This window comes from Papio anubis, chromosome 12 (assembly GCF_008728515.1).
Source record: "Papio anubis isolate 15944 chromosome 12, Panubis1.0, whole genome shotgun sequence".
NCBI classification, from domain to species: Eukaryota; Metazoa; Chordata; class Mammalia; order Primates; family Cercopithecidae; genus Papio; species Papio anubis.
In genome coordinates, this window is record NC_044987.1 from 58,720,039 (window position 1) to 58,743,473 (window position 23,435).

Genomic DNA, 23,435 nt, shown 5'->3' on the forward strand with positions numbered 1-23,435 from the left:
TATTTGAGAGGCTGAGGCAGGAGAATTGCTTGAACCCAAGAAGTGGGGGTTGCAGTGAGCCGAGGTCACACCACTATACTCCAGCCTGGGCAACAAATAATAATAATAATAATTTTTGAAGAAGGGGCCTCACAAATTACATTGCCAGTTTCAGACAGGATTAGTAGCATGGATGATGTCAAGCCATATTGGAGCCGGAGACAAAAGGAAAAATAAAAAAGTCCTTATTTAAAATGTGATATTTTGCCGGGCGCGGTGGCTCACGCCTGTAATCCCAGCACTTTGGGAGGCTGAGGCGGGCGGATCACGAGGTCAGGAGATCGAGACCATCCTGGCTAACACGGTGAAACCCCGTCTCTACTAAAAATACAAAAAATTAGCCGGGCGTGGTGGCGGGCGCCTGTAGTCCCAGCTACTCAGGAGGCTGAGGCAGGAGAATGGCGTGAACCCAGGAGGCGGAGCTTGCAGTGAACCGAGATGGTGCCACTGCACTCCAGCCTGGGCGACAAAGCAAGACTCCGTCTCAAAAAAAAAAACAAAAAACAAAAAACAAATAAAATGTGATATTTTGTTCATCATGGATTTTTTGCATTCGTTTTGATTTTTTAAAAATATTACATGAGGCCGGGCATGGTGGCTCATGCCTGTAATCCCAGCACTTTGGGAGGCCAAAGAGGGCGGATCACGAGGTCAGGAGTTCAAGACCAGCCTGGCTAATATGGTGAAACTCCGTCTCTACTAAAAATACAAAAAATTAGCCGGGCGTGCTGGCGGGTGCTTGTAGTCCCAGCTACTTGGGAGGCTGAGGCATGAGAATAGCATGAACCCGGGAGGCGGAGCTTACAGTGAGCCAAGATCATGCCACTGTACTCCAGCCTGCGCAACAGAGCAAGGCTCCGTCTCAAAAAAAAAAAAAAAAAATTACATGAAAATATGATTAATCCTGATTACTGAGATTTCTGGTGCTCCTTTTAGTTTGCACTTGTCTCACCCTAGTTCCAGCCCTGGAAGAAGGCGAGGAGAGGAAAGACACCGTGGCAGGGGGAAGAGCAGGGCAAAGGCTGGCAGCCCAAGTGCCAAGGAGAACTGGCACATGAGGTGCCAGGAAGGCTCTGGGGAGCAGGCAGGGCCTTCAGGCCCCTCTCAGGTCCCACTGACACTTGCTGGAGAGGCAGTGTCTCCCTGCCCCTCAAATCACCATCCAGAACCTCGATGCCCATCTGCAAAGTGAGAGCCATGGTTCCTTTCAAGCCTATCTTCCTCTTCCAGGTAGTTCCAAGGAACAACGACAACAAAAAGACCGTGGGTTGGAAGTGGCCTGTAAACTGGACAGCATGTGCCCAAATTCTGTGCCAGGTGTCACAGCAGTTCCCACAGATCTCTGCAGCCCTCCAGGCCTCACTCCATTCTCATGGTTCTGAGGCCTCCCTCCATCAGCCAAGGCACCCCCTTCCCCGCCCTCAGTGCACATAAGAGAAAGTCAGAGGAAGGAGCCTTTCTCCTTCAGGAGCCTTTACTCCTTCACTCCTCCTTTCATGCAACAAAGATTTTTTTTTTTTTTTTTTTTTTTTTTTTGAGATAGCGTCTCCCTCTGTCGCCCAGGCTGGAGTGCCGTGGCATGATCTAGGCTCACTGCAACCTCTGCCTCCCAGGTTCAAGCAATTCTCTGCCTCAGCCTCCTGAGTAGCTGGGATTACAAGTGCCCACCACCACACCCAGCTAATTTTTGTGTTTTTAGTAGAGACGGGGTTTCACCATATTGGCCAGGCTGGTCTTGAACTCCTGACCTCGTGATCCACCCACCTCGGCCTCCCAAAGTGCTGGGATTACAGGCGTGAGCCACCATGCCCAGCAGAGATGTTGTTGTTGAGACGGAGTCTCACTCTGTAGTGCAGCGTTGGGATCTTGGCTCACTGCAACCTCTGGCTCCTGGGCTCAAGTGATTCTCCTGCCTCACCCTCCTGAGTAGCTGGCATTACAGGTACGCACCACCATGCCTGGCTAATTTTTGTATTTTTAGTAGAGACAAGGTTTCACCATGTTGATCAGGCTGGTCTCAAACTCCTGACCTCAGGTGATCTGCATGCCTCAGTCTCCCAAAGTGCTGGGATTACAGGCGTGAGCTACCGTTCCTAGCCTCATGTAGCAAAGATTTATTGAGAACCCACAATTTACCAGGCACTGTTCTAGGTACTGGGATAAAAAAGTGGGCAAAACCAGACCTTTGCCCTCCAGGAGCCTGGTGTGCCGGTGAGTGGAGACAGGCAATAAACTAAGAAAGAAATGTGATCATTTCCGATAATAATGAGGGCCAGTAAGAAACAGAAACAGTTGTTGTGGGTAAGACTACTTTACACCAGGCAGCCTGAAATCTGAATAAGAAGCTGTAATCATTTCCTGTGGCTTCTGTATCTAGTACCACACACTTAGTGGCTTCAAATGATACAAATTTATTCTTTTATGGTTTTGAGGTCAGAAGACTTAAATGGGCTAGCAACTCCTTCTAAAGACTTGGGATGAATCTGCTTCCTTGCCCTTTCCAGCTTCTAGAAGCCACCCACATTCCTTGACTTGTGGCCCCTGCCTCTACCTCCAAAGCCAGCAGCATGGCAGTTGCCAGTCTCCCTCTCGCTCCGATTTCTCCTTCCCTTATCACATCTGTTTCTCTGACTCCAGCCCCCTTGCCTCCCTCTTGAGATGGACCTCCCTGATGACGCTGGGCCACCAGTAAAGTCTCCCTATTTCAAGATCCATAATTTAATCTCACGTGCAAAGTCCCTTGTACCATGCAAGGTAATGCACTCACAGGTTCCAGGGAGTCAGACATGGATGTCTTCGGGGAGCCATTCTTCCTCCAACCAAAGGAGAAGGGAGACCTTTATGGTGGGAGCAGGGGATCCCAAGCAGAGGGAGCTGCATGGGCAAAGGCCCCACAGTTAGAATGAACTAGGCATGCTCTAGGAATAGCAAGAAGGTCAGCATTCTAGAAAGTAATGCTCCAGTTAGCTTGATTTGCATCAACAACATTCGTGAGGCCAATCCCATCTCTACCGACAAATGTTCTACAGTGTGCGTCCAGGAGCCCTGCAAGTCCAGGGCATCCCCTTGGCATTTCAGGTCATCTCCTGCATCCTTCTGCTTCTAGCTGCCAGACTCTTCACATACTTAGAGCAAGAGCCCTGGACACTTGAGGAAGGTGCCTGCCTGGGCACTCACCTGGGCTGGTGCCAGGCCGACTCTGGTGGAGGGGTGGGCCCAGCCCCCAGTACCTGAGTATAATTCTGCTCTTTCTTCCCCACTGAAGGCCAGGATTGTGTGGCTAAGGATGGATGGGGGCAGGAAAGCTAGACCTCAGGCAGTGGCAGGAGCTGTCAATGGCCATATTGTTAGCTCTGGGCTGCGGCATGGAGGCACCAGGGTAGGGCTGAATGAGGCATCTGTTTGCTAGGTCAGGACGCCTAGGTCAGGGTCTCTCTTGGGAGATGCCTCCTAACCCCAACTCTGTCCAGACCCTGCCATGTGGCTCCCTTGACATCTCTGGTACCCACCCCTCAGGGACCACAACTGTAACTGGCTGGCTCACTGTGAGGTTGGCTGTCAGATGGTGGTCTTCTCAGTTAAAATGTGAGCTCTCCACATAAGCCAGGAACTGTCTTCATCACCACCAAGTCCCAGCAGCCAGCAGCCAGCACCCAGCACCCAACCCAGGGCCTGGCTCAGAGAAGTTGCTCCATACACGCGTGCAACGAACGGAGGAATGGAGAAATGGATGAGAGAGACTGGGCCACCCTTGCTTCCCCTGGTCACCTCCTCCATTGACCACTGCACCCTCCTGCTCACTAGGCCTCCCTGCCTCTGGTCTCTCTTCCCAGACACTCTTCATTTTAACACACCATCTAGTTAAAACCCTCCTGGGGCTCCCTGAGACCCCCAGGATCTGCCAAGCCCCAGCGTCACCAGGCTACCTGCCCACCGATTCTGTCCTCTACCTCTGCACTCCTCCTCAAGCAGTCCCCGGCGCTGTCCAGTGTGCGCCCTTGTACTTGTGTATTCTTATGCCCAGAAAGCCCCTCCTTCCCTTCTCCCGGTATGGATGGCTCCTACCCTCGGTTCAGGCTACCCCAGGAAGCGGCCCGGACCACCCCCGGCCTCCCCTGGGCTCCCACAGCCCGTGCTTCCCCCATCTCAGCACCAATTGTAATTCTCAGTTAGTACATCTGTCTCCCTTTCCACACCCTGAGCCCCTCAGGGCAGAGACTAATGCTGACCCATATCTTTCTTTGTCCGATCCAGGGCCCTGGACGAGGTCAGGCACAGAATAAATGTTCCGCAAAGGTGTAAGCCCCGCCCCAGGCCAGTGGGCGGGTCCTATAGCCTGACGAGTGGGCGCTTCTGCCCTCTGGTGTCCATTTTGGGTCACTACGCTTTTCTATCTCTTTCAGGGGCTTTCTAGGGTAATGTACCCCAACAGTGGTTCTCAGAGTGTGGTCCCAGGACCAATGGTATCAGCATCACCTTGGTACCTGTCAGAAAATTCTTGGGCTGTACTCTGGGCATGAATCAGAAACTCTGGCTGGGGGGAAGCAATCTGGATTTTACCAAGCCCTCCAGATGTTTCTGATGCAGGCTAAAGTTTGAAAACCATTCTCCTAGAAGAACCCTAAGCCTGAGCCACTCCCAGGAGCTCCAGGTAAGAGAGGAGACAGGACCCACCTGGTGGAGTTGCCAGGTACAATACAGGATTCCCAGTTAAATTTGAATTTCAGATAAACAGAAACACGTTATTGCAAGTATTGCACAAGACATACAAACTAAAAAAAAAAAAAAAAAAAAAAAATCATTGTTTATGTGAAATTCAACTTCAACGGGATGTCCTATGTTCTCTTTCTGTATCAGCAGCCCTATGCAAAGGACCTTGTTCTTATTTCAGTACGCTGCTGTCGCCATCTTGAAATTCTTAGTAATCTTTTCTACTAGGAGCCCTGAATTTTCTTTTCTTTTCTTTTTTTTTTTTTTTTTTAAGACCGAGTCTCGCTCTGTCGCCCAAGCTGGAGTGCAGTAGCATGATCTCAGCTCATGCCGAGATCTAGACTATCCTGGCTAACATGGTGAAACCCCGTCTCTACTAAAAATAAAAAAAAAATCAGCCAGGTGTGGTGGCACGCGCCTGTAGTCCCAGCTACTCAGGAGGGCGAGACAGAAGAATCGCTTGAACCTAGCACTTTTCCACGCAGTCATCCCAGACACCCCTAATCATCTGCTCTCCTGCTGCCCCCTGCCCTCCAATCTCCCAGACCTCTTCGCCACTCTCACTGCGGCTGACGGCCTTGCTTCCTGATTCACTGAGAGAGTGGACGCGATCAGCAATGAACTCCAGAGGCTCCACGACCACACCAACCAACCTCCCTGCATCTGCCTTCTCTCAATGGATAAAGCCACGCGCTCCTCAGAAGGTTGGCCCCTACTCGTGTGGCTGAATTCCAACCCCTCAGCTACTCAAGGCCATGGCTGCAGCAGTCCCTCCATCTCCCCCATATCTTCCACTGTTCTCTCATCTAGACCTTTCCCATCAGCATACACACATTCTATCTCATAAAAACATTCTCGATTTTTCTCTTCATCCCCTTTCCTTCCTTCCCTTTCCATCAGAACTCCTAAAAAAGGTGGTCTAGGCCAGGCATGGTAGCTCACGCTTGTAATCCCAGCACTTTGGGAGGGCGAGGTGGGAGGATCACTTGAGCCCAGGAGTTCGAGACCACCCTGGGCAACATGGTGAGACCCCCATGTCTAAAAATAATTTTTAAAAAATTAGCTGGGCGTGGTGGCATGTACCTGTGATCCCAGGTACCCAGAGGGCCTGAGGTGGGAGAATCACCTGAGCCCAGGAGGTTGAGGCTGCAGTGAGCCGTGATTGTGCTGCTGCACTCCAGTCTGAGTGACAGCAAGACCCTGTCTCAAAATAAAAAGAGTGGTCCATATCTCTGTCTCCAGTTCCTTCCTCCTGTTCTCTCTCAAGCCCACATGAACCAGCATCCCACGTTTATCACTCCACTGAAACTCTTCAAGCTTACCAAGACCTCCACATTGCTAAATCCAATAGCCAGTCCTCAATCCTGCTCTCCCTTACCAGCAGCAGCAGCAGGGAACCTGCCGACAGCCCCTCCTTGGTTTCACTTTCCTCACCTGCCTTCCAGGACACCACACAACTGTGCTCTTCCTCCCACCTCCCTGGAGGATCCTCCTGCCCTGATATGGGAGCCCCAGAGCTCAGTCCTTGGTCCTCTTGCTTCTCCCTCAACCACCATTTCCTTGACAATGTCATCCAAGTTCAAGGCTTCAGATACCTTCTCTATGCCTGTAACTCCTACATTTCCGGACCTCTACCAGATCTTAGACTTGTGTATCCAACAGTGTGCCTGACATCTTTACTTGGATGCCTAAGACATCTGAAAATGAATATGTTCAATTCTGAATTCTGGTCTGCTCCCCAAAACCTACCCCTCTCATCTTCCTCATGTCAGACAAGAGCAATGTCATCCTTCTAGGTGATCAAGCCAAAACCTGGGGGTCATCCTTGACTCATCTCTTTGTCTCACAACCTACATGTAATTCATCAGAAAATCCTGTGGCTCTACCTCCAAAAGACACCCCAGAATCGGACTACCTGTTACACGGCTCCTGCTGTCACTGTGATCTAACCCGCCATTACCTCTCCTTGGATTGCGGCATTCTCCCCCTGCCTTTACCGTATCCCCCGGGTCTAACTTATAAGTCAAACAATGACACCCCTTTAGTTAGAACTCTACAATGCCTTCCCATTTCAACTGGAGTAAAAGTCAGATTCCTACTGCAGGCTCTAGGCCCTCTGTGATTGAATCTCTGTGACCTCGTAGGCTCATCTTTTATCTCTCGCAAGCCCATCAATCACTCCCTCCATTCCAGCCACATTGGCTTCCTAGTGTGAACACACCAGGGTCCTTCGCACCTGTAGTCTGCTTCAGGTTTTTACTCAAACGTCACCTTCCTTGACTCCTCTATTTAAGTAGCAAGTGCCCTCGCTGACACCTCCTGGTCTCCTCTGTCTATGAGGCTCTTTCTTTTGCCCGTAGCATGTATCCCATCTAATACACCACTCCCCGGTATTTGTTTTGGTTATTGTCTACCTCCCTCTACTAGAAAGTAAATTTCATGAAGGCAAAATTTTTCACCGCTGTGTCCCCAGAACTGTATGAAGTAATCACTCAGTATACATTTATTTAAAGCAGGAAGAAAGGAAGGAAGCAACGAATAGCGGAACCAATTGCTCTTCTGTCCTGGAGGGCTGAGCTGCCGGAGAGGGCAGTAGAAACCAGAGGCGTGTACCTTCGCATGTAGCATGATGCTCTGGGTCCCATGCTGGCTGCTGGGGACATGGCCGCATGGAAGCAGACACACAAGCTGACATTCACAGAACTGACTGGTAAAGGAGTGGACAGAGGCCTCGGGGAGCCCAGAGAAGAGCTTGAGGTCCAGGCAGGGCTTCTGTGAGGAAGTGACACCTAAGCCGCGTCCTGAAGTCATACCTTGCCACTCTCCTCTGGCTGCCCTCTAGCCCCGCTGTGACTCTGAGTCAGCAATGATTCAGAAGAGCGCAGACTTGGGAGTCAGAACCTGGGTTTGCGTATTGGTTTACATGCTGGGTGGCTTTGGGCAAGTCACTTCCTCTGGCCAACCTCAGTTTTCTCATCTGTAAAATGTGACAGTGGCTGGCCTAGAGCATCTCTTAAATTCCTTCCAACTTTAACATCCATTAAGCCATGGAGGTTTCCCACTCAGATCTTCCTTTAAGAGAGTGTAGAGCAGGAGTGTCGTTAGCAACAGATCCCAGCAGCGACATCCCGGGATCTACTGCTGCGTTCCTGACAAGGCCACTTTCTCCTTGGGCAGCCCTAGCCAATGACTCAGCTCAGTGGGAGAAGGAGGCCTGGCCATTTCTGCCCAGCAGATGTCTCCTCTAACTGGTTTTTATTTTATTTTATTTTTTTTGAGCCACGGTATCACTCTGTTGCCCAGGCTGGAGTACAATGGCACGATCTCAGCTCACTGCAACGTCCGCCTCTCAGGCTCAAGCGATCCTTCTGCCTCAGCCTCCTGAGTAGCTGGGACTACAGGTGTGAGCCACCACGCCCAGCCTCTAACAGCTAATTTGTGCTCTGGGCCTCCCCACTGGGCTGGCTGAGGCTTTCTCGGAGCTGCAGTGCAGTCTGAGGCTCTTTCTACTTAATCTCTCCTTCTCTTCCTCCTTTCCCAGATGGCAGGCCCACCTCATGGTCAGAGGGAAGCTTCCCGGAGGAGGAGACATGGGAGCTGTGCCTTCCAGGTTGACTTGGGTGTAGAGGGCCCAGCATGTGCTGCTGAGAGCCAGGAGAGGAGAGCCACTGAGGAGCTTCAATCAAGAGAATGTTGTGCTCAGATCTGAAATAGTGGGAAGTGGACAGGAGAGGGCAAGAGAGGAGGCAGGGAGAGCACTGAGGAGGCTGACATGATGGGCCCTGGCCTCGGAGGTGATTATGGGAGCCACAGGGTCAAGGAGTGGATGGAAAAATGTTTAGATGTTCAGGAGATAGAAACTCCAGAGTTGGGAGCATGGACACTCCAGTAGCTAGCTTGCTTTTTCTTTGCTTTGCTTTTCTTCTTTCTTTCTTTCTTTCTCTCTCTCTCTCTCTCCCTTCCTTCCCTACTTCCCTTTCCTTCTTTCCTTCTTTCCTTCCTTCTTTTCTTTCTTTCCTTCTCCTTCCTTCCTTCCTTTCCTTCTCCTTCCCTCTCTCCCTCCCTCCCTCCCTCCTTCCTTCCTTCTTTCTTTCCTTCCTCACTCCATCACATAGGCTGGAGTGCTGTGGTGCAATCTCAGCTCACCTCAACCTCTGCCTCCTGGATTCAAGTGATTCTCATACCTCAGCCTCCCGAGTGGCTGGAATTACAGGTATGCGCCGCCACCAGGCCCAGCTAATTTTTGTATTTTTAGTAGAGATGGGGTTTCACCATGTTGGTCAGACTGGTCTTGAACTCTTGACCTCAAGTGATCCACTCACCTCGGCCTCCCAAAGTGCTGGGATTATAGGCGTGAGCCACCATGCCCGGACTCCAGTAGCTTTAGAATCCCCTTCCTTGGCCAGGCGCGGTGGCTCACGCCTGTAATCCCAGCACTTTGGCAGGCCGAGGCAGGTGGATCACAAGGCCAGGAGATCAATACCGTCCTGGCTAACACGGTGAAACCCCGTCTCTACTAAAAAATACAAAAAAATTAGCCGGGCATGGTGGTGGGCGCCTGTAGTCCCAGCTACTCAGGAGGCTGAGGCAGGAGAATGGCATGAACCGGGAGGTGGGGCTTGCAGTGAGCCGAGATTGCACCACTGCACTCCAGCCTGGGCAACAGAGCAAGACTCCGTCTAAAAAAAAAAAATATATATATATATATATATATATATATAAATAAAAAATAAAAAAAGAATTCCCTTCCCTGCATCTCTGTGACTGACTGGCTATAAGGGATGATGTCTAGGATGTTGGGATCTGTCACAGAGATGGAGAATACAGGAGCGGCTTTAGGGGGAATCAATGATGCAGTTTTGGACAGCGTAGAAAAACAACGTGTTGTATAAGAGTGACACCATCTTGAAGTTAAACTACCATAATGACCGATGTTTTGCTTTAAGAGATGCTCTAGGCCAAGGCATTCCTATACCAAGGCATTCAGCACCAAGGTGAAGAAACAATGCCGGCAGCATAGACAGCCCCTTACAAAAATGCTTATCTAACTTCCCCAGTGGCCACGTGGCCTCAGGTTCTGCAGGGTCTGAGACAGGACCAACTGCACATTTTACCCCAAAAGCTTGCTATATAAAGAATAGTTTGGCTAGGCGTGGTGGCTCACACCTGTAATCCCAGCACTTTGGGAGGCCGAGGTGGGTGGATCATGAGGTCAGGAGTTTGAGACCATCCTGGCTAACAAGGTGAAACCCCGTCTCTACAAAAAATACAAAAAATTAGCTGGGCGTGGTGGCGGGCACCTGTAGTCCCAGCTACTCAGGAGGCTGAAGCAGGAGAATTGCGTGAACCCGGGAGGCAGAGCTTGCAGTGAGCTGAGATTGCACCACTGCACTCCAGCCTGGGTGACAGAGCGAGACTCCGTCTCAACAACAACAACAACAACAACAAAAAGAATAGCTTGTGGTAGGGCCAGTGCAGGGATCCAGCATCTCACAGCTGCCAGAGGCATCACTCTGTTTGTGCGTCCCTACTAAATGTTGCTTTCTGAGAAACTGGATTTGCCCCCCTCTTTCTTCGGCCTCTCAGTGTCCCGGCCTCTGGAGGTAGGTTTGCACAGGGCTGCTCACTGCAGAACAGACACAGTAAGTTTGAGAGGCCTGTGGATCATCAGAAGGAAGCAGGAAATGTGGGTCTGGGCCTTAGCGGAGAGGTCTGGGCCGGAGAAAGAGAGAAATTAAAGTTATGGCAGTAGAGGGTGGCACCCATGAGACCTAATGACTATTCACAATTTTTGATGTTTGTAGTTGAGGAAACTATGACCAAGTGTGGTGGGCTGTATTATTCCTCAGCTCTTCCTTCCACCACTGCCACGGTCCATAGTGGGAGGGTGCAGTGTATTTCCTTGCCCTACTGAGATTGGAAATGGGTTTGTGGCTTGCTTTGGCCAATGGAACATGGGCAAAAAGAGATAGTATAACTGTGCTGAGCCCAGGCCTTAAGAGGTGTCATGAGTTTCTGCTTGCAGTTCCTGAGTTTCTGCTGTCACCAGGAGAAAAGCATGCTCTGGGGAGCCACTGATCCCAGAATGAGACACACGTGGGGCAGCCCTGAACCCAAGAAGCAGCCGGAAGCAGAGCTTCCCCTGCCACTCCAGCCTGCCTGCAAGCACGTGACAAGAAAAAATGTATATATTGTTTATTAGCCACCTAGATTTTTGAGTTGTTAGACAGCATTATCATTGCAGCTAACCAGTACACCAAGGCAGGGGATGTAATCACAGAAGGTCACGTTAAGTCATAAGTAAGTGAATGTGTATTGCTTGGAAATACGTATGAAATAATGTTGAGTAAAATAAGGAAAGTCTACAATATTACAAACAAACCTCGTTACGACTATACAGAAGGCATGTGTGTGCACTGATCAGAGGGGAGGACACTGGGTAGACTGTCTGCAAGCAGCTCTCTGAGGGATCGCCTCTGCCCCTCCCTCCCTATGTCTGCAGATACAGGTAGCACGGACTTCCTTCTTGGCCCCTGTGAGGGTGGATGAGGACCATAGCCAACCTGGGCCAACCACCTTCTTCCTAGGAATTGGGAAGCAGGACAGAGATGGGAAGCTGTTTCTCTTGGGGTAGGTGAGCCATAATAATATTCATCTTGGCCAGACGCAGTGGCTCACATCTGTAATCCCGGCACTTTGGGAGGCCGAGGTGGGTGGATCACCTGAGGTCAGGAGTTCAAGACCGGCCTGGCCAACATGACGAAACCCCATCTCTACTAAAAATACAAAAATTAGCCAGGTGTGGTGGCGGGCGCCTGTAATCCCAGCTACTCAGGAGGCTGAGGCAGGGAGAACTGCTTGAACCCAGGACGTGAAGGTTTCAGTGAGTCGAGATCATGCCACTGCACTCCAGCATGGGAGACAGCAAGACTCCATCTCAAATAAATAAATAAATAAATAAATAAATAAATAAATAATATTCACCTTGGTCCTGTTTGATAACCCTGTTCTGTTCTCATCTCAAGGTTGTTCATCCCTGTCCTTGGAACTTGGGAGACTCCCTCATATCCTTGCAGTCACTTCCGCTTTATGCTGAAACTCATTCAACTCAGGTTTCTACCACCAACCAAAGAGAACTGACTAAACAGAATCAGAAGAGAACCTGGTGTTGGGGGGCAGAGGTGCTGGGGGAAAGAAGAGAACCTGGGAGGAAGCAGTAGATGGCATTTTGAATTTATGAAATTTCCTTTGGTAAAGTTAACACAAATAAAGGGGTCTGTTTTTGTTACTAATGTGGCACCCCTCTCTCCCCCACTAAACTGAACACTCCTCAAGGGCAGAGGGCAGGGTCTGATTGCATTTTGCATCTCTAGTGCCAGCTTCAGGTCTGGCATGGACTTGGCCCTCAGCACACTTTCCTGGAACTGAGTTATTCTAGGAAGCCAGGGTTCCTATCACCACCCCATGGTACTGGCTGGTTGGGGTATTGCTAAGTTTTGGCCCTGAACAGTGCCCATGGGCGCCTCTTAAGCACGTGATGAGACAGGTGTCTTCTCTCAACTCTCCTCTTCCTTCCCCCTCCCCTGCTGCTCCTGGAGATAAGGAGGCGCCTCTGTTCTGAGAGGGTGTCATAGGGCTATGTTTTGAAGGAAACTCTATCAACTTAACTGGTAGCTACTCTTCCCAGCAGCGGAGGGGCCCAGAAAAAAAGAGCACCAGCAGGGAGGGGACCCACCTGCATGGGTCCTTCAGTGGCCTCACTTTCAGGGGACAAAACCACCGTGTGAAAGTGTAAGAGCGTCTAGTACTTACAGACCCTGGAGGGCACACCAGAGGTCTCTCTGTCTCTCTCACACACACAGGAACACACACACACATACACACTCACACACAGGTCAGGGAGTACAGCCAGAAAGAGATGAGACTCATGAGCCACCGCCTATATTGGGTCGAGAGTGTCCAGTTTTCCCTCAGGGAGCTTTAACTGGTAGGTTTAAAGCAAGCAGGCACTAGTTCCAGTTGGTCACACTGTGACTGAGAGGTGGTCACTTCCAGTTTACAAGACCATGTCCGAATGGTCCATTTAAAGGAGGCAGCAGGAAAGCTAGGAACCAGCCTGCTAGGTGGGAGAGAAGCCTCTAAGTTTTATCACCAGCCACCAGCTGGAGCTATTCGGGTGGGGCATAGTATTGATTGGAAACTGTGTCAAGGGTGACTGAGCCCTGCTTCTGGTATGAGAACATTAAATTTAAAAATGAATGCCGAGTACAGACCCTGCTGGGGAAGTCTGCAAGGTCAAAACTCTTTTCGTAATGAGACTAAGGCATCATTTGCCTTTTTTGCTGGGTTGACATTTCCCTGATTGTGCAAAAGCCACGGCGGCGGCCTCCAGTGCGATGTACAGGAAGTCATCGCATTTTTCACTGCCACGCCCTCGCAGGGAAACACTGCCAACATCGACCAGGAAAGTCTTTGACGCAGCAATAAAAATGATCCCATTCACAATATATTGGTCCTTGAATATACATCTTTTTAATATTCTGGGAAGCAACATAGAGCACTTCTGCCATATCCGATGCAGCACAATGGTTGTCTCCAGGAAAAGCATTTGCACTTGTTTGAACTGTGAGCTTAACTAGCCACTTTTTTTTCATGGAACACCATTTTGACTTGAAAGAAATACTGACAGATAAATTATGCTTATGCAGACTTGGGTCTCTGGCAGACATTTTCTCAAGAATGAATAAAATGAATCTGTCATTTCATGGCAAACTGACAGTATTTACTGCTAATGATGAAATCCAAGCTCTAGTGAAAATTAGAATTTTAGAAACCTTGTGTTCACCACTGTGACCTTGGCAGCTTCCCAATACTTAAAGACTTCTCTGATGAGATCGGTACTGATATTAACTAATGTGAGTTTTAAAACATAGTATACTAATATCTGTCAATATTTGGAAGACCTGCATAACTTGGTGAACCATTTTTTTCCAAACAGCCAGTGCACTAAGCTATAACAGCATGCTTGGACAAAAGATACATCCAAAATGCAAAAGAGTCTAATGTATTTTAATGTAACTGAACATAAAAATTTCTTTGATAGGATTTCAGATTCTTTTTTTTCTTTTGAGATGGAGTGCAGTGGCGGAATCTTGGCTTACTGCAACCTCTGCCTCCCGGGTTCAAGTGATTCTCCTGCCTCAACCTCCCGAACAGCTGGGACTACAGGCAGGCGCCACCATGCCCAGCTAATTTTTGTATTTTTAGTAGAGATGGGGTTTCACCATATTGACCAGGCTGGTCTCGAACTGCCGATCTCGTGATCTACCCACCCCGGCCTCCCAAAGTGCTGGAATTACAGGCATGAGACACTACGCCCGGCAGGATTTCAGATTCTAATCACAACTAACCTTCAAAAAAAAAACAGCACTTGTCAAGTTTTGGCTATTATCAAAAAAGAACAGCCAGGCTCAGTAGTTCACACCTGTAATCCCAACACTTAGGGAAGCTGAGGCAGGAAGATTGCTTGAGGCCAGGAAAACACCAACCTAGGCAACATAGTGAGAGCCCATCTGTACCAAAAAAAGAAAAAAAAAAGAAAAATTAGCTGAGTGTGGTGGTAAGTACCTCTAGTACCAGCTACTTGGGAGGCTGAGGTGAAAGGATCACTTGAGCCCAAGAGTTTGAGGTTACAGTGAGCTATGATCATGCCACTGCACTCCAGCCTGGGCGACGGAGCAAGATCCTGCCTCTACAAAATAAAAAAAAAGAATAGCCACAATTATTTGAAAGAGTTGTTAACATACCCCTTTTCCAATTATGTATTTGCATAAGCCTGTATTTTCTTCATAAACTTCACTTAAAACAACATATTGGCTGGGCGCGGTGGCTCACGCCTGTAATCCCAGCACTTTGGGAGGCCAAGGCGGGCAGATCACAAGGTCAGGAGATCGAGACCATCTTGGCTAACACGGTGAAACCCCGTCTCTACTAAAAATGCAAAAAATTAGCTGGGCGTGGCGGTGGGCGCCTGTAGTCCCAGCTACTTGGAAGGCTGAGGCAGGAGAATGGTGTGAACCCGGGAGGTGGAGCTTGCAGTGAGCCCAGATCGCACCACTGCACTCCAGCCTGGGTGACTGAGCAAGACTCCATCTCAAAAAAAAAAACAAAAACAACCCCAACATATTGCATCAGATTAAATGCAGAAGTGTGTTTGAAAATCCAGCTGTCTTCTATCAAGACATTAAGGAAATTTGTAAGCATATAAAATAGTGCCAGTCTTCTCATTAATTTTTTATTTTGGTAAATATATTTTTTCTAAAAATGTTGTTACACTACATTTATTATTTTAATTATATAATACGAACATTTTTAAAACACATCAATTTAAATTTATATTAATGTAAACACTAATAGACATAAGACATACAAACAGATGTTCTTTGGGGTCCTCAATAATTTTTAGGCAAGAAAAGGGGTCCTGAAACCATTAAGTTCCAGAACCAGCCCTCTAACGTTGTACCAACCAGTGTTAGACAGCAGGCGGCAGCAGAAGCAACCAAATGAAGGCATCCCCTCTGCATTTCCACAGTTAAAGGTATTGAGTGCCTACTGGGTGTGGCCACACCCTGTGCTGGGACACAGAAATCAATCTGGCAAGTTCATGGTGGGGGTTGGAGGGAAGCAGACCCTGGCAACTGACAATGGTGGGGACAAGGTAGATAGCTCCTCTAGTGAGCATCCAAAGGCTCTGGGGAAGGGTCAGCATGGCGTTATGGTGACCTCAGTTATTCCCACTGGCTGGCGACAAGACCTGGTGGGAAAGGAAGCTTCCAGGATCTGGGATCAGAAAGGAATGTGAAGCTCCCCGGCTTTGCAAGACTGGAGCCTGAGCAGTGACCCAGGAGATTGAGAAAGGGGGTCATGTATCTTTTTTTTTTTTTTTTTTTTTTTTTTTTAAGATAGGGTCTCCCAGGCTGGAGTGCAGTGGCACGATCTCGGCTCACTGCAGCCTCCACCTCAAGCCTCATGCTTACCGAGTAGCTGGGACTATAGGCATGCGCCACCACACATGGCTAATTTTTGTAGTTTTAGTAGAGACAGGGTTTCACTATGTTGCCCAGGCTGGTCTTGAACTCCTGGCCTCAAGTGATCTATCCGCCTTGGCCTCTCAAAGTGCTGGGATTACAGGCATGAGCTACCTTGCCCAGCCATGATATCATTTTTTTATTAACTTGACACAGACATTTCCCAAAGCCCCCTCTACCAAGTGAGAAGGGGCCGCTTCAGATCTTTCTTTCCTGTCCCCACTGTGGTCCTCACCCCCAACCCCCAAGTACAGCCTCTCTTTAATCCCAGGTCAGCCTCCTGCCCCTCCCTTATTCACAAAGCTTTAACTGAAGCCGTCTTCCAGAAACCAACACCAAAACCAAAACCCTCCTCTGCCTCTGCCTTCCCGGCCAGCTGCCATCCAACCATGTTGCCCTGTCAGCTGCCCTGGAAGGGGCTGTCCACCATGTCACCAAGTAAGCCCCTGCTCCTGCCTCCCACCCCACCCACACCACTCTTCCCAAGTCACCCACAGCCCCAACGGCCCACCCCAGAGGACACCTCCGTCCTGGCCTTCCCGGTCCTGGCTAACCTCTCCCTGTACTCTCTTCTCAGTGTCTGCTCCCCACTGTCCTCTTCTCCTCAGAGGAAGAGGGAAAGAGGAAGCCCTCAGAGGGCTCCTCCTCAGGCCCCAGCCCCTGCCCATCCTCTCCATGGTGAGCCACACTTCCCTCCCAGGAGCCACTCCCCCTCTCCTCCCAAAGGCTGTCCACTCCCAAGAGGTGGGCTCAAGCCTGGCCCACCCCCAGAGCTCTACCACAGCATATCCCATGTATCTCCCAATGGTCCCTCAAACTCACTGTGTCCCCAAAACACATCATAACCTTTCCTTATACTTGCATCTCCAGGATCCCCGCCACAGCAAATGGTACCACCAGCTGGGCCCCTGGAGTCACCCAGGCATTTCTAGCTCACTATTGCCCTACGTGGACACAAATCAGTAGCTCGTGCCTCTTTCCCTGTAAATGTTCTTGGATGCCTCCCACCCACTTGGGCCGCAGCCGGGGCCCAGGCTCAGATCCGCACCTCTCCTTGTCACCTTGACTGTTAAAACAGGCCCCATTCTGTCTCTCTGACTCAGTGATCTCTGAGACGCACATACGACCTTGTTGTCCCTATGAAACCCTCCCACGGCTCCCCTCACCCTCAGCACAGAGGCCAACTCTTGACTAAGATCTTGTGTGGCGCGCCTCCCCGCCCCCCCGCCCCCCGCCTAGCTCTCCAGCCACGGGCTCTCTTAACCTTTCGGCCTTGGTACTACAGAATTGATTTTGGTCTCCCAGATATACATCTTGTACCTCAGGCCTCACTGAACATTTGATCTTTTCATCCTCACCACCTTTGAAGGAGCCACTATTTTATTTTTCTTTTTTTTTCCCAACTGAGCTAAACAGCCTGAAGGAGTTACTATTTTCATCTCCCTTTTACCCACAGGAATCTCAGGCACAAAGAGGGAAGGTGACTGGGCCAGGATGTGCACCTGGCTCCCAAGCCCACAGCGTCACAACCCACAGTGCCCTACATCCAACCAGCTCTCCGGGCCAGACAAGTGCCTCCAGCCCCTCGCCACTCCCCATTCCACATACACACTCCTACCAAATCCACCACACGTTAAGTCAAGCTACAGCTCAGATGCTTACCCTGCACAGGTGTCCTGGATCCCCTTGGGACCCCTAGTTGACCTCCTTTGGCAATAATCTGGAACATAAAGTTTCCCCCAGGTGTACTGGGGTAGGTGTGGCCCCAGCTCCTATAGCACTGTTATACATCAGTTGAAGTCAGTTGGGGCCACAGGGTCACTGAGGGCAGTGGAAGGCCAGAGAGGAGGAGGGGCAGGCAGGTGGGGTCCCAGGGATGCCCTCTGGATGTGCATGAGTGGGTAGAGCAGGCTGGGTCCAAGCCAAGCCTCCCACTCCCCTTCACACTCTCTCCTTGCTAATACTCCAGCATCCTCCCAATAAATTCCAAACACGAACCCCATCTAACATGGCCTCTCTGGCTCCCCCTCATTTACCTGACACTCAATGGGAACTTATGCGTGTCATCAGCACTACCCTAGGTTTCTTACGAAAATTAACTCACTTAATCCTTATAAATATCCTACAAGGTAAGTACTGGGATTATCCCCACTCTACAGATAAGGAAAATGAGGCACCGAGTAACAACAGAGCTAGTACTTGGTAGTGTCAGGATTTGAATCTAGGCCATGCAGCTCCAGAGTCTGTGCTCTAACTGCTCTGTTGTGCAACTCACTTCTCCCTCCCTCTGTCATTTCTGTTGCCTTAAATGCACCTCACTTCTCACCCCCCACCTGCCCATTCCCACTTTCATGCCTTTGCACTCAGTGTTCCCTCTGCCTAGAAGACGCTTCCCTCCTTATCTTGACAAGTTCTGCTTCTTAGATACCCAAGCATCACCCTCCCTATGAAGCTGCCCTTGGCCCAGCTTGCCCTCCTCCAGCTGAATCAGGCAGCCTCCTCTGTTCACAAAGTACTTGGTACACATTTCCATGCAGACAGCTCTGGGACTGGAGGCCCCTCGATGATGAGGGCAGGTTCTCATCTGATTGTCCCACCCCTAGATACCCAATGTTTGGTATAGGACTTGGTCCAACTCAGGAAACGTTGGTGAATGAGGGACTGGGGCAGAGAGAAATCAGACTCCACCCCTTGCCCTCCAAAAGCTCATAATCTGGTGGGAAAATTGACCCATCAACAGCAGCCCAGATCCAAAGGCATTAGAGTTCCAAGGAGGCACAAAGGGCCTTCAGTGCCACAGGCTCCAAAGGAAGAGGCTGTGCTTGCAACTGGGAGAAGTGGGCAGGGTTCTCAGAGGCATCAGCTTGTGAGAAGGGCCTTGAAGGATGGAGAAAATCCCCACTAGGCAAGCAGGACACATGCAGGAAGGAGAGACAGGGAAAGGACTCCAGGCTGGCAGGGATGGAGAGAGAGGAGTAGGAAGGCACGAAGCATTTTAAGGGCTCAATGAGCTCAATAGAGCCCAACCACCCTACCAGACAGGGAGCTGCAGGAGGGCAGAGCGTCCCTGCCAATGCCTCACACAGGACCTGCATATATGGATGCAGTGTAAGGATCTGCTGGAAGCAGATCTCCAGGGGTGTGGAGCCTCATACAATTCAGTGGCCCTATCTAAGAAAAACTGAAACATTACTAATATAAATGTAGATGTGAAAGTGAATGTCTGTCTGCCATAAGAATGGGAGGAGCTGCGTTTAACAGCCCTGGGGCCTGAAGCTGAAGCTGCTGCCTCTGTGTAAGGAAGGTAGAAGGTTCTTGGAAACAGTAGGGCATCAGGCAGAAAAGACTAATGTTTCCGTGCAGCCTTGCCCTCGACCACCGCCCAGACCAGCCACCATGACCACCTCTGTCGTGCTTCGTGGAACTCATTTGCCACCAAAAGGCCAGATTCCCCAGCTCACAAGACTCCCTTCCCTTTGGAAGAGTGGCCAGACGGCAAATGTGGGTGCCTGAGACCTGTTTGCTGGTCACCTCCTGATGACCTTGGGCATGTCTCCCCTGACACACCCCCAGTGCCTCAGAGGTCACGGAGGTCTATTCTGAAAAGCTCCTTTTCATTCTGACATCCTGCTCATCTGACCTGGCTGAGGAGGCTCTCGCAGTAGGGGCAGCCAGAGAACTCTCTGAGAGCCTCATTCATCTCCCAGCGCTGAGATCTCACACGGGCAGGCCATGTACCAGGCTGGGTGGTGGTGGGTGGGAGGGAAACCAGACATGGATCGATCATTACAGAACCTTCAAGCTGAGGGAGCCCAGACCAAAGGCAGGCAGCCTGGGGGAGTTCAGGAAGGCTTCTCGGAGGTGGTGATCAATCTTGGAGTAGGTGCCAAGTAAATAATTGTTGAATAAATGACCCATCTCATGTCCCACCTCTCATGAGAGATGGGGCATTTATTCAAACAATTATTTATTTGGCACCTACTATGTGCCAGGCTCCGTGTTAGGCTCTAGGGATACAGCAGTGAAGAGAACAGGTGGGCATTTGGCCACCTTCAGCCCAGCAGAGAAATGGGAATTAACTCCAGAGAGAAGGGGAACAGCAGGGCAACACATGGAGGAGACAACTGCATGGAGACAGGAAGCATTCTGCTTGCTGATGGAGCTGAGAGAAGTTGGCACAAGCAGAGAGGGAAGTAAGCAATGGGGAGATGAGGTTGGTGGGGTCAGCAGGCAGACAGCAATAACAAAGGGGCTGGAATGCCAGGCTAGGGATGTAGGGCTTGGTCATGCTGGCAATCGGGAGCCAGAGAGGGCTCTGGACAGAGGGAAGGGCCACAAGGTTTCTTAGCGTCAAGTTCAACAGATAAAGGCAAAACTGCCTTCTCCCAGCCCTCAGGCTGGAGAGACCAGTCCCAGCTTCCTGGAGCCAACTTGCCTACTCCCAATCCCTGGGCCTGGAGAACAGAGGGCACCCTCAAGTCCGCAGTCTGAACTTCAGCCTCCAGCTCACCCTCTTCCTTGTTCTTCCAACCAGTCTCTCAGCCATAGTCTGATGCCATTTCTTTTGCAGGGAATGCCCATGCTTCACCCACTGAAGCCTGCTGCCTGCCCAGTGCCTTACCTGGTTCCCTGCCAGGTAGCACCTTTATTCTTCTTTTATAGATGAGGAAACAGAGGCTCAGAGAGGGAGAGTAATCTGTTAAAGTCACAGAGCTTTACCCTAGAATTTGATAGTGATGGGTGGATAGAACTCTGTGCCAGCTGTGTGGTCTTGGGAACGTCACTTAGCCTCTCTGTGCTGAGTCCTCATCTGTGAAATGGAGTACCTATCACAACATAAGGTTGGTGTGAGTCCTGTGCCACCAACATCCCTTAGCTCCCCAGGGCAGTTAGCTGCTTTCAGTTGGCCCCTACCCCACTCCCCCGGGGCACACATTCAACTTTCATTCATACATCAATTCCCTCCAACGCCTTCTCTGCGCCTGTCCCTGTGCAGACACACTGAAGACCGCTCCGTGGCCAAGCACCAGGCTCACACCTGTAATCTCAGCACTTTAGGAGTCCGAGGCAGGAGGATCGCTGGAACACAGGAGATCGAGACCAGCCTAGAAAACACTGTGAGACTCTGTCTCTACAAAAAAATTTAAAAATTAGCCGGATGTGGTGGTGCACGCCTGTAGTCACAGCTACTCCGGAGGCACAGGGTGGGAGGATCTCCTGAGCCCGGAAGTTCGAGGCTGCAGTGAGCCGTGATAGTGCCACTGCACTCCACCCTGGGCCACATAACATAACATAACATAACATAACATAACATAACATAACATAACATAACATAACATAAAATGAAAGACGGCTCTTGCACCCAATGTGTAGGGTGGGATGGGGCGGGAGCAGACTGCAGATGCATCACGATTCGAAGTGTGTGTCCTCACACAACTCTCCTCTTGAGTTCGTATTTTTAAAAATTGACCACGACGCGCTCCTCCTCGGGGATGGGCGCAGGGAAGGGAGGCTTGTGGAAGACAAATTCGTTCCTTATTTCCAAAAACTTGTTTTTCACCATTTCGTGAAATCTGAATACTTCCCAGACCAACTCTCACCTCTGAGTGCGGAGCACTAGAAGCTGGGCAGCAGCAAGCTGTCGGCGGCATCCCACCACCCAGGAGGGTTCGCTCCAGCGTCCCTGGGATCCCTGACCCCGGATATCCCCCCACGCCTCCACCTTGCCTCGTCCCGGCTTCTTTTCCTACCCTGGCCCCTGCTGCTTCCCCGTGACCCCCGCAATCCCCGCACAGCAGTCCCCATGCCCGTGTCCCAAACAAGCCAGCCCTCTCGCCTCTCCCTCCATCCGGGTCCCGAGACCAACCCCCTCCCCGATTCGGCCCTTTCTGAACTCCCAGCCCCGCCATTGTCCTTTTGTAGCCGCACCTCTTCATTGTCCGCCCCGCCCTCTCCGAGGTAGAGTCCGCGTTCCGCAGGGCGCCGCTCCGCTCCCACCCTCGGATTGGCTCCTGCGGCCCCATGCGCGGGGCCCGCGAAGGGGAGCCGACGCGCGCCCTGCCCCTGCCCGCTGCCGGCCGGGGGCGGGGTCCCTGCTGACTCCGCCCCGTCCGGGCGGGGCCGCGCTGGCTGGCGCTCCGGCGCTGGGCGGCGCTGCCTCGGCTGAGATCGGGCTGCGGCTCCGGTGGGGGTGGGCGGCGGGGATGACAGCGGAGGTGGCAGCGGCGCGGCGTTGAGCGAGCGGTGAGCGAGCGGGGGAAGAGGAGGAAGTGGAGCCGCAGCCGGGAGCTCGGGAGTCGGCTGCCGCGCCGAGGTCCGCCCTGTTTTACAGAGCGAGCTGAGTCGGGACCTGGAAAGACTTCCCCGCGGGGCTCCGGCCGCCGCACCTCCCCGCCGGCGCCTGCCCTGCCCTGCCCTGCCCTGCCCGTCCCAGACCCGCGGTCCGGGGCGTGCGGCCGGGACGCGCGGAGTCCCGGCCGTGACCCGCTGCGCCGGGGCGGCACGCTCCTAACCCAGCAGTACGGGTCCGTGGTTGCAGGGTCGCTCCGCGCCTTTCCATCAGTGAGGGTCGGAGCCGGAGCCGCTACTCCGGAGCTAGCGCATTGTGGCCCCAGGCTCTCGACTCCGGTGCACGGGACCCCGGACGCCCCCAGCCTCTGGCTCCACGAGACCCCAACCTTCAGTTGCCTCCACCCGAGTGCTTCGGACTTGGAACAGCGCGAGTGCCCAGGAAGCTCCGGCCGGGTCGTGCGCTCCGTGAGGGGTCCTAGGCAGGCAGGACAGTCGGACCGAACGGCCGGGCTGGTGCCACGAACCCAGGCTGCCACCTTCCTCCCGCCTCAGGCGAGGGGCTCAGTGCCTGCCCCGAAGATAACACAGGGGTCCCCTTCTGTCCCGTCGGCCCGCGAGAGCCAAGGCTGCAGGTGAGAGCCCCGGATGCGGGGCAGAAGCGGTCCCCGACCCCATCGCAGCAGCGCGGGGGCCAGCGGAGGGAGTCTCGGGGGGAACAAGCAGAGGCTGGAACTGGCTGGGAGGGGGCGCGGGAAGGGGAGGGGAAAGAAAGAAAACGGGCTCTTATTGAGCGCCCATTGTGTGCGGGTCCGCGCCCCGCCACGCCCCGCCTAAGGCTCACTGCTACTCCTGAAATAGGTGTTGTGTATTATTATCGGCGCTTGCAGATGGAGAAACTGAGGCTTAACGGGGCTGAGTGATCTTCTCCTTTCACTGCGGGGAGGAGACTGGGGAAGCGGGAGAGGATAGAAGGGGAAGAAGCAGAGCACCTGAGCGCTGATCCTAAAGCTGAGGAAGTGGCTTTTTTTTTTCTTGTCTCCCGCTCCCTGGCCTTGTCACCCCCCAGGAAAGGCGACTCAGAGTTGAGGGCAGAGGTGAGAAGCTTCCTAGTTCCAAAGCTTCTCTCCCTGTGGGCCCAGGATGTGAGAGCAGCAGCTCCTGGCCGTTGTGTGTCAGACTCCAGGGTCTCTAAGACACTCTGGAGATCCTGAGATGTGCTTATCTGTTGGTGAATTCACTGCAGAGATCCCCAGGTAAGGGTCCATCAGAGCTGGAGATGTGACCCCTCTGGGGTGGCTGGAGACGTGG

At 51.7% G+C, this 23,435-nt stretch overlaps 1 protein-coding gene across 4 annotated transcripts in view; it reads left to right on the forward strand.

The window, feature by feature from the left end:
- The first annotated feature begins 21,996 nt into the window (after positions 1 to 21,996).
- GDPD5 (glycerophosphodiester phosphodiesterase domain containing 5) overlaps positions 21,997 to 23,435 on the forward strand; it is a 91,817-nt gene continuing 90,378 nt past the window's right edge. Inside the window, exons 1-2 of one of the 4 annotated variants that reach the window (XM_017948769.2) lie at positions 22,044 to 22,759; positions 23,194 to 23,380. The gene's annotated coding sequence lies outside the window, so the exon portion shown is untranslated. Of the gene's footprint in view, positions 22,760 to 23,193; positions 23,381 to 23,435 lie in introns of all 4 variants that reach the window. The other 3 variants (XM_009186947.3, XM_017948767.2, XM_017948770.2) reach the window with 3 other exon arrangements.